At 40.3% G+C, this 11118-nt stretch overlaps 1 non-coding gene across 1 annotated transcript; it reads right to left on the bottom strand.

The window, feature by feature from the left end:
* Positions 1-8622: 8622 nt before the first annotated feature.
* Trnah-gug (transfer RNA histidin (anticodon GUG)) lies at positions 8623-8694 on the bottom strand. The gene has a single exon. It is a non-coding gene; the product is annotated as a tRNA-His (tRNA).
* Positions 8695-11118: the final 2424 nt, after the last annotated feature.

The following is an 11118-nucleotide window of genomic DNA, read 5'->3' as shown; positions in this document are numbered from 1 at the left end:
AAAAACCTCCTGCAGCGCTACGATGCCGAATTTACGGTCCTGGAGCATAACGGCGAGTATGCTTGTGCTCCCTATGAAGTTGAGAGATTTGCACTTCCATGAACCGAGTTTCCAATCTCTAGCCCCTTTTCGTCGCAGTGGTCTTCGCCGGTGGTTCCAGTCCGTACTCTCTTGTTGATTGTTTGTTGTGTATGTTTTTTAAAGGCTTTTTTAAAGAACCATTCTGCCTTATTCCCTGTGGACCATGGTGCACAGTTTCACTTAGAGTCCCTCACTGGCACTCGGACGATGATCAGCCGCCCCTAACATGGAGACAGACGCTGTTGTGAGCCGATCCTGGCATGAAGTACAGACGCTTCCTCTTCCCTGTCATCATACGACCATAGTTCCCACCGGAGTTGGTTACCCGATCTTCCCTAAGGTTGCTTTGTATCCCGACCAGCACCACGAGCAGGTAGGGATAGGAGTTGCGGGGTAAGAGGCTAAGGACCGCGAGATGGTACGCGAAGGTACCAATGTTACGCTTTACCCAGCATTTGCCGTACCCTTTAAGTAGATCTTCGTTTTTCGCGAAGATGTTGTTCAAAGTTTGGGAAACAGTTGTCTTTCATATTTTCATGAAAGTCACTTTCACAGATGTTGAAAAAGAATCAGCAAAAGTGGATTTCCTTTCACTGTACATGTTCGTAGACTCAGGGCTTTCCGATTGGAAGATACGTGTGCCTTTTTTTTTTATATGTGGCAACACTGGTTACTATGATTGATCATGCATAAGTAGTCAGATCAGGAATGCATAACAAAATTATCACTCAATTCTATCAATTGTTGTTATTTAACCGGTTCAATACGGATTTTTTTTCGTCGTATTTCAATACAAATTTTGGACATACTGCTTCAAAATGGATGCAATCCATAAAAAAGTTGAAATATGGGCGCAAATAATTTTTTTGAGATCTTTTAGGGCTTCCAAACCATCCTTGAGTTCAGATGTTGATGATCTACATAAACAACAAAGTGTTTTACGGGGCCTCAATCCTAATATTAAGTTGTAAATGGTACTTGAGACATAATTGAACTATTTTTTATCAAACCGCAGTGTTATCAGAACATCAACGGTACTTCAAACTATTCTTGAGTTCAGATCTTGGAGGTCCACAAGATCAGCAGAGTGATTCATAGGTTCCCGAGCTTGTGTGTTAGTTGGAGAAACCTCATGACCAACAGAATGCTTGATAGGTTACTGAGCTTGTGTGTTGGCTGTAGAAATCCCATGGGACATCATTACATCAGAATTTCAAAACAAAATCAACATTCCCAGAATAGCTATAGTACTCCAAACCATTATTGAGTTCAGATATTGAAGCTCTATTGAAGCACCAATAGAGGGATTCGTACGGTTCTGAGCTTGTGTGTTAGTTGAAGCAACATTACACCAGTATATACAAATCACAACATTCCCAGAGTTCCTGCGGTACTCCAAAGAATTCTTGAGTTCAGTTATTGGAGAGTTCCTGCGGTACTCCAAATCATTCTTGAGTTCAGATATTGGAGATCTTCAAGACCAACAGAGTGATTCATAGGTTTTCGAGCTTGTGTGTTAGTTGGAGAAGCCCCATGGGACATCATTACATCAGTATATAAGAAATTCAACATTCCCAGAATAGCTACGGTACTCCAAACCATTCTTGAGTTCAGATATTGGAGGTCTACAACACCAACAGAGTGATTCATAGGGTCCTGAGCTTGTGTGATAGTTGGAGCAACCCCATGGGACATCATTACACCAGTATACACAAATCACAACATTTTCAGAGTTCCTGCGGTACTCCAAATCATTCTTGAGTTCAGATATTGGAGGTCTACAGGACCAACAGAGTGATTCATCGGTTTCCAAGCTTGTATGTTAGTTGGTGAAGCCCCATGGGACATCATTACACCAGTATATACAAAACACAATTTTCCCAGAATATTTACGGTACTCCAAACCAGTCTTGAATTCAGATCTTGGGGGTCTATAAGAATAACATATTGATTCAACGGCTACTTAGCTTATGTATAAGTTGCAGAAACCCAAACAGGCGCCATGCCTCCGATCGCCATGCTAATCGGCGCGGTTGGCGCAATTTTATTTGAATATGCTTTAGAATCAAATTAAATGATAGCTCAGATTTGAATAGTTGAATAGTAAAATGATTTCAAAAGATTCAAAATTTTTGGCGCAAGTGCGGCTCAGGCTTGTTTCTGTCTACGAATCGGCTTGAGAGCAGAAGGGCGCGAATAAAATACTTACGTTCAGTTCTTGAAATTTTATTTTGCTTGAGTAATTTTAGTTTAATTTGAAGGTAAAATTAGTGAGACAGTTTTAAAAATTTTGCATGAAAACAAGGTTTAGACAGTTTTAAAATTTTGCTTGAAAACAAGTCTTTGACAATTTTTAAATTTCGTATGAAAAACCGCGTATCTTTTGGACAGTTTTTAAGATTTTGCAGGAAAAATCGTGATTAAATAAGGAAAGTTTACAAAATCTTGGGGGTCTATAAGACCAACATATTGATTCAACGGCTACCTAGCCTATGTATAAGTTGCAGAAACCCAAACATGCGCCATGCCTCCAATCGCCATGCTATTCGGTTGGCGCAATTTTATTTGAATATGCTTTAGAATCAAATTAATTGATAGCTCAGATTTGAATAGTTGAATAGTAAAATGATTTCAAAAGATTCAAAAATTTTTGGCGCAAGTGCGGCTCAGGCTCGCTTGTTTCGTCTACGAATCGGCTTGAGAGCAGAAGGGCGCGAATAAAATACTTACGTTCAGTTCTTGAAATTTTATTTTGCTTGAGTAATTTTAGATTAATTTGAAGGTAAAATTAGTGAGACAGTTTTAAAAATTTTGCATGAAAACAAGGTTTAGACAGTTTTAAAAATTTTGCTTGAAAATAAGTCTTTGACAATTTTTTAAATTTCGCATGAAAAACCGCGTAACTTTTGGACAGTTTTTAAGATTTTGCAGGAAAAATCGTGATTAAATAAGGAAAGTTTACAAAATGAATTTAGAATTCAATCAAGCTATGGTATGAGACATTGGTGAAAATGCACAAAAAAAAACAAAACACATCAGGAAAATCTACCGCAAACGATAGTAAACAAATAGCATAGTAGGAAAAAATGTCAGTAAAAGTGAAATAAATCAGAGTTAATAAAAGTCTAGCTAAAAGAAAACCTAAGTTTCTACTTAAAATTAATATTAGTGACCTTAAATGTATCGTACACACCATTTTTCAACGAGATTGCGAAATGAAACTGTCCATGTCTAAAAGCTTCTCTAAAATATCACGATGAGCTTTTTCGTCGTGCATGCCATAAATTGTATGTAGTTTGTTTGAAGAATATTGTCCGTCCTAAAATATAAACACATTAGGGGAAGTGCACCGGTTTTGGCCAACTTAGTGCCTAATTTGGCCAACCCTGGAAAATACATATTTTTCCAAAATAATCGATCAGTTGAAAGCAGCGTTGAACCGTGAGGGATATATCTTTTGATAGAACTAAAAAAACCCTCGCGAATTGCTTTATTTTTGGAGTTATTCGCAAAATTGGCCACATTAGGAACATGGCCAAAATCGGTACAGTTCCCCTATCCAATCATTTTGTCAAGCCTAAGTAAATATTGAAAATTTTGCAATACAACTTACATAACTTTTCCGATATAGTACATTAGTTCATGATAGATTCCGATTTAGTAGTATAATTCTGTATTTCGTTCTTTCATCTTCCATCCCTCCATCTTAGTTTTGATCCGTTGTATAGTTAGTAGATCCAGAAATAGGTAAAAATGCCCTCCATCTTGTATTTCATCACCATCCATAGTACACCATCGTAAATCCGTCCGTACACGTAAAAACAATTATGTTATTTATTATTAAGTTTTCTAATACTTTTTTTGAAAGCAGGCGCCTAATGATATGTATAAGAAAAAATTATACATCGCATTAGTCATATACAAATAGCTGCAAATAGGCGACAAACAGGCGCCATGCTAATCGGTTGGCGCAATTTTATTTGAATATACTTCAGAATCAAATTGAATGATAGCTCAGATTTGAATAGTTGGATAGTAAAATGATTTCAAAAGGCTCGCTCATTTCGTCTACGAATCGGCTGGAGAGCAGAAGTGCGCGAATAAAATACTTACGTTCAGTTCTTGAAAGTTTAAGATTTTGCTTGAGTAATTTTAGTTTAATTTGAAGGTAAAATTAGTGAGTGAGTTTTAAAAAAATAAGTGGTGTTAAATGTTCTGTGTTTTTCTTCCTAGTTTAGTGGACCGAGGTCCAATCGATTGCGTTTTCTGCTCAGATAATTTTATTAAAGTGAATTAATACGAAAAAAGGTAATTAAATCTAATTATGTTGAGCAATTCCTTAAATTTAATGTGATTTCGTGTTGGAAACGCAGCGCCATGCGCTTTTTTCGTACGGCTTGATTTTCTGTCGCTAGTCGGCGGCATTCATCATATCATCGAGATTCCGTTCGTGGTACCTCACCACGCTTTTGGTCCGTTGACCGTCCGACCCGTGTTCCCAGCGAAGGCCCGCTTCAAGTAGGTAGCCAAACGGAGGTGAGTGAGGTCGATAAATCAATTGTAGCGAATATTCCACGTCGGTCGTAACTGCCGACGAAAAGGTCCATTCCGTTTTTCGGACCAGTGTTTAGAGAGTGTAGGTTCGTATTTCTGCGTGTCGCCAATTGCACGCCACGACCCTCGATCCTAACCAAAGGATAGAGGACACACCACTCCCCGCTCGGTGAACCGGAAAGGTACACGAAGCCGGGTCGCTTGGGTACGTGTGCCTGTATTTGGCGGAGCCGATCGTCCTGGGAAGTCCAGGCCAAGTGCCACAAAACTCTCTCCGATCGAAATCGGAAGCTTCCGTTCCAGCCGCCACTCACTCCGCACCTTTAGATCGGCCATATCGCACACGGGTCATCTTCATCGCTGCGCGCCAAATCGCAGTACGGACCCGCCGGTGACCGCCATCGCGTTACCGCCATCATCGAGGAAACCGTCGCCATCGTCAAGACATCGAAGCCTCATCGTTCCCGCCGGCATCGAGTCATCGAAAAATCCTGCGCAGGTACGTGAAGAGCCATGTTTTGCTCTTTCCCATTCCGTACAATATTTAGTCGCGTCCAGTACGAATGAATGCTCTAAAATACAGAAAATTTTGAATGAATTTTGTTGAGTTGGTTGAATTCCGGTTACGTTTAACGCCAGTTGGCAATAAAACATACTCATTAAACTCAATTACGTTTTGTTCCGTTTTATTGCTCGAATGAGCGAACATTCCCTCTGAGTTCCCTATGTTTCGTACGGATAACGAGTCGAAGTAAGTGCATGCGTTTACGAAATTGATTATTATTCCGTGAACCGTTCGGTAGTTCCCTGAGCGAAATAGTCTCTAAAAAGTCGGGCAAATTAAACACGACCGGTGGTCTCTTCGAGAGTGGCGCTTAAGCCATCGAATTAGTTAAACCTCGAGAACATTCTCCGAACGGTTACATAAGTCGTATGAAAATTGGATATTGATATATCAAGAACATAATGAAACAATCTAACCAGCTAAATCCATTTCCAAACAATGGGAGAGACTTTTTGCTCCCATAAAGCTTCCACATTATACACATTTTTTCACGTAGGGGGAAAGACGGCTTTGAGATGAGTTTGTTCTATTATTGGCAGGGGGTTTTTGTCGACCAAATTTTATGAAATTTGGCCACAATATTCTTTGATATTCAAAGAATGCTTGGACCAAATTTGAATCTAGTCAGTCATAAAAACCCCCTGCCAATAATAGAACAAAACCTGCCAAAGCCGTCATTCCCCCTATATTTCTTAGAATAAATCACAAAACCACACCTTTTCCATCAGAACACTATCGCACGTTGCTGTATACCTATCCCGAAGCTTAGGAAACCTGAAAGGGGCCGTACACATATTACGTAAGCACTTATGGGGGGAGGGGGGTCTGTCAATATCTTACGCGCCATATAAATAAAAAATCTTTTGTATGGAAAAAATCTTACATGGGGGGAGGGGGGTCGAAAAACCCAGAAAAATTGCTTACGTAATAAGTGTACGGCCCCAAACCGGAATAAGTCCTAGGGCCAGTACCAGCCGAAATGAAAACTTTAACATATCGAAGACAAAAAATCGCTGTCAGAAAATCAAACACAGGCGACCGCGCGCAAGGCTTGCTTCGATCTCAAGTAGTTTCGTTAATGTAGTTTAGGGAAAAATCGGCAATTTTTATCCACTTTTTAAATGGCAAACGATCTTTTTATCAGGTGGTGCCTGAAATCAGATTGGCATCGCTTGGATTCCAATCGGAATCGTTTCTGTTTTGATAGGAGGTGCCAGAGCTGGGCTCTTTCCGGATTTAATTATAATTCAATTATAAACATTTATCAGTGAGTACAGCATCATGTCTTACTGGGCTTGTCTGGATTTCTTTGTTCCTATATTTCGATTTGACTTGGATTCTGATCGGAATCCTCTCGATTCAGATTGAAACCACCTAGACTATGTGTGGAGTTGTCTAAATAAGAAACAAGATTTGTTCTGATCCCGACTGGAACCGTCTATATTCTGGCTGGAGCTCATGAATCAATGCAAAGATATAGAATCTCGACATTTGTCTTATAATTGTGAGCATTATTTGATATCACTTGTTTTGTTTGATTTATATTGTGAAATTGTCTTTTCCCACATGAAATAGTCTGCAGAAACAACAGCTCATGAATTCATTACGTAGCTCTGTAATTTAGATTATTAAGCTCTAGGAGATCAGAATTCTCTTACTGATAGTTTTCATAATGTTTAAAAACTCTACACAAATAAATTTGTATTTTCAATGAATTGTCTTATTTCTGAATAAAGAATATTTATCTGTGCAGTTTCCTAATTTAAATTTGATTATTGCTTTGAGAAGAGAATATTAGAAGATTTTCTGAGGTGGCTTTCACTGCTCACTGTTATTACAAACAAACATACAAACTCAATGTAGTATTAACAAAATTTCAGTATTCTGTTCTTGTAATATTTGCTTAACAATTATTTACATAAATTATTATCCACCGACCCCCGACTCACCTAAAAAAATCAACCACATATCCTCGAACCAAAACACGTGTACTGGACCTCAATCAAGTTCGATCAGGAGAACACATCCCTTGGCTCCCCGCCCTATCGGAGACGTGCAGCTCTATTTGCTCGATACAGTAAGGTGAGTTCAGTTCGCTTTCTCGCTACCCTACGAAAGCAATTAAGATCTAATTATGTTTACTCATCAAGCTTAGGCACTGTGCCTTGCCTGCTGCCGGTCCACCAGCATGCGGATGCTACGTAGATATGCGAACATGTTCATTCCCCTCTGCGTGCCTAGGCACGGTTAAGAGGTGTAGCTACACACGGTTCCCCCCACGAGCAATTACTCAAATACCCTGGCCAGGGAAAAGAATAATAATTGCTTTCTCCTATGGAAGAACCACTTCCCGTCGAAGTGCATGTAATTCCAGCACATGAGTTTGGGTTCGACCTGCGACGTGAACTTCCGTAGCCTTCGGTAGTGATGGTTTTGTCTCGATGATGGAGATGGGGTGTCGATTGGGCCAGAGGCTATTAATGTGATTTACTTCGGGGGACTATGGGAAGTGGGTACGCAATGAGTCTAATAACGTGAAGCCGAGCCTCTCGAGGCTGATTGAATATTATTGGAAAAGTTTTAGCTTCTCATCAGAGCGGTTGTTTGTTTTTGACGCGTGCCGGACTAGAATTACAGTAAGGTGGATGTGTTCGAGATAAGAGTAGTAAGGAAATTGGAGCAAGTCGTTGGGTTTTATCTAACATCTTGAACAATATCGAACATATAAGAGAATTACACTTCCATAAATTAACTGTCTCCACAGTTTGACTTTCTAACTTTGTTGGTTGACTCCATTACTTATCGCAATAAATAATCATTAAACCTTCCATGGGGGCCGAAACCAAACCCACCTCGAGCAGCTCCGACAAACGACAAAACTAATCGAATTTAAAGCCACCAAGACCGACCGACTGTGTGAACTCTATAAAACTTTTCTCAACACCTTCCGACCGATGGAAGACGACCAGGAAAATCCTCGGATGGCCCACAATTCCAAAAGAAAAGGTTTTCCTTCACCAGCGCTATGATCCCATCCGAGCGGAACTTCTTGCACCGGGTGAACTGGGAAGAAATCCCGCAATCGTTTTTCCCACCAATCGCCTCGGCAAAGCCAGCGCCAGAACGAGTATCTGAGTTATGGCATTTCTTAAAACGACATCGACCATCCGACCGCCATATTTCTCTTTCTCACGATTCGCTCCGGTCTAGCGATTACTTATGAGTTTTTTGTTCTCCCCCCGGTTGCCAAACGCCTATCTGTAAGCGACCTGTCTCGGGTGCGATTCAACAAGTGAACTAACGATATGTGGCAATAGAAAACTGCACGGGAATCATTCGAAATCATGACCTACCTATTTCGATGCCGTTGGATTGTGAAAAAAAAATGATATCACTTCGCCGTGACAGTGAACTTGTAACACTGCCGTGACCAGGATTCGAACCTGGGTTACTACGGCCACAACGTAGGGTCCTAACCACTAGACGATCACGGCTGTCGAAGTGTGGTGAATGGATGGTGTTCGAACAGCAACGCTGGATACAGTGACAGTGATCAGATTGAGTACATAATTATACCATCAAAAGTGGATTATGTTTGGTTGGACACAATGTTTGTTTAATTTATTTCAATACATAAGCAACAATCATTACCACGCACAGCTTTACAGTGAGCCATGGGGTTATTGCTTCGATAGTTGTTGTGGTTCTGCCGATTTCACAGAATTCGCTGAATCTTCGCAAAAAAGTGACAATTATTTGCGGTACAATTTAAAAATATTGGATGAAATTGTCCCAAGTTTAAGATGTTTTCACTTCTTCAGTATAAGGTTTTCAACTCTTAGCAGCAACTTTCAGAAGCATTCTAAGGCACAACCCATCATCAAAATTTTAATTCAATTCGCAGCTTCAGAAAGTGTTCAATTCCTTCATTATTCATTTGTTCAGCCTTTCTAATTTCACAGCAGTTGTGTCCGATACGGAAACTACCACGAAGAAACGAGCTTCGATTACTCTTTGCGTTTAACAAAACGAATGAAGGCTGGTACAGTTCCAAGCGACCGTGTCTGTTTATTCGCCGAGACATCACTACATACATTGTACAAAAATTGTTGATTCATTTGTTCAGTTCTTCACCAAACCTGATGATTGTACGCGACAAACTCGTCACAACGGAGGAGTACAATCACACATCGACGGTTTCAGTCTCGTTGTGTACTTTTGAAGCTTGCTGATAAAGAGTCAATTATTGATTGTTCACTACAAACGAATGCTGCAGTATGGAATATTTGGAGCGCATTGTGGAAGGTTATGGTCTTAACAGTTTTGATTATATGATGTACAGTATAGGTTTGTCATACATGATGCATCATAAATCAAGTAAATGCAAATTATTGATAGTTTGTAGAATTTTTTATGTTGTTTCAGAAGACTTTTTGTTTTTGATTTCGATGGTTTTTTATTTTTTGTTCCATTATCACGATAAGGACTCTGAGCATACTTCTGCAACATTGGTTTAAATTAGTTACATCAGATTAGTCAATCATTCTCATTGTTAAAACAAATTTCAGTCTGTTTAAGCTAGCGGTGGATGTCGCCCAACAAAATCATGCGCCCTTCAAAATCCATCGATGATGATCTCTCGTAAATTTATAACTTCTAGTAAAACTTACAGAAGCAGAACTACACTTACGATAGAAACAGAAGTAATTCAAAGAACGAGGAGAGAATTATATTTTTTGATTACTAAACATATATTTATCCAGATGATCCTCTCCCAGCTTTAGTTTTCTAACGGCTGAGTTAAGCTACGAATCGATTGTATAATTTAAAAGTTAAGCAATATAAGACGATTACTGAAACAATAAAAACAATATTTGCCCTTTCAAGTAAATTAAGAAAAATATTGATTCGGAAAAGTTGCTTTCTCTATAGAAATTTCTGAGTGAGTGAGATTTTTCCGCAAAAATTAAGAAGAACATCCGCAGCAAATTAGAAAAAACTGATTAAAATGTTGACAGCTTAGCTTTAGCTTAGCTTTAGCTTAGCTTTAGCTTAGCTTTAGCTTAGCTTTAGCTTAGCTTTAGCTTAGCTTTAGCTTAGCTTTAGCTTAGCTTTAGCTTAGCTTTTAGCGAAGCTTTAGCTTAGCTTTTAGCTAGTTTTTTTAGTTTTAGCTTAGCTTTAGTTAGCTTTAAGCGAAGCTTTTAGCGAAGTTGAAGCAGCTTTAGTTTAGCTTTAGCTTAGAAGTGAAGCGAAGCGAAGTTTAGCGAAGTTTAAGCGAAGCGAAGTGGAAGCGAAGTTGAAGAAGTGAAGCTCCCAGCGAAGCCCAGTTTTTAGCGAAGTTAGCGAAGTGAAGCGAAGCACCCAGCGAAGTTTAGCGAAGCGACCCGAAGTGGCGAAGCGGAGAAGTTAGCGAAGCCGACCCCTGTATCACCTGTTCCCCACCCCACCAGCCCCACTGTTCTGTTCCAGCCCCAGCTTCCACCCTGTTCCACCCCAGTCTGTTCCCACCTGTTCCCACCTGTTCAAATTCTGTTCTGTCTGTTCCACCCACTGTTCCACTCTGTTCCCACCCTGTCTGTTCCACCTGTTCCACCCAGTTCCCAGCTCCCACCCACCCCACCCCAGCTTCCCACCCAGCTCCTGTCTCTGTTCACCACCCTGTTCCATCCCACCTGTTCCACCAAACTCCAGTTCCCACACCCAGCCTCCACTCCCAGCCTCAGTTCTGTTCCACCTGTTCCCAGTTCCTCAGTCTGTCTGTATCCACCCAACCCACCAGTCTCCCACCATCTGTTCCTGTTCCTGCACCACCCCAGTCTGTCTTGTTCTGTCCTGTTCACCCAACCACCCAGCACCCTGTTCTGTTCCCCACTGTTCCTGTTCAAACTCAGCCTGTTCCTGTTCCTCCACCCCATCCT

This window comes from Armigeres subalbatus, unplaced genomic scaffold (assembly GCF_024139115.2).
Source record: "Armigeres subalbatus isolate Guangzhou_Male unplaced genomic scaffold, GZ_Asu_2 Contig1459, whole genome shotgun sequence".
Taxonomy (NCBI): domain Eukaryota; kingdom Metazoa; phylum Arthropoda; class Insecta; order Diptera; family Culicidae; genus Armigeres; species Armigeres subalbatus.
The sequence above is the reverse complement of the archived record's forward strand: the minus strand, read 5'-3'. Positions and strand labels throughout refer to the sequence as shown.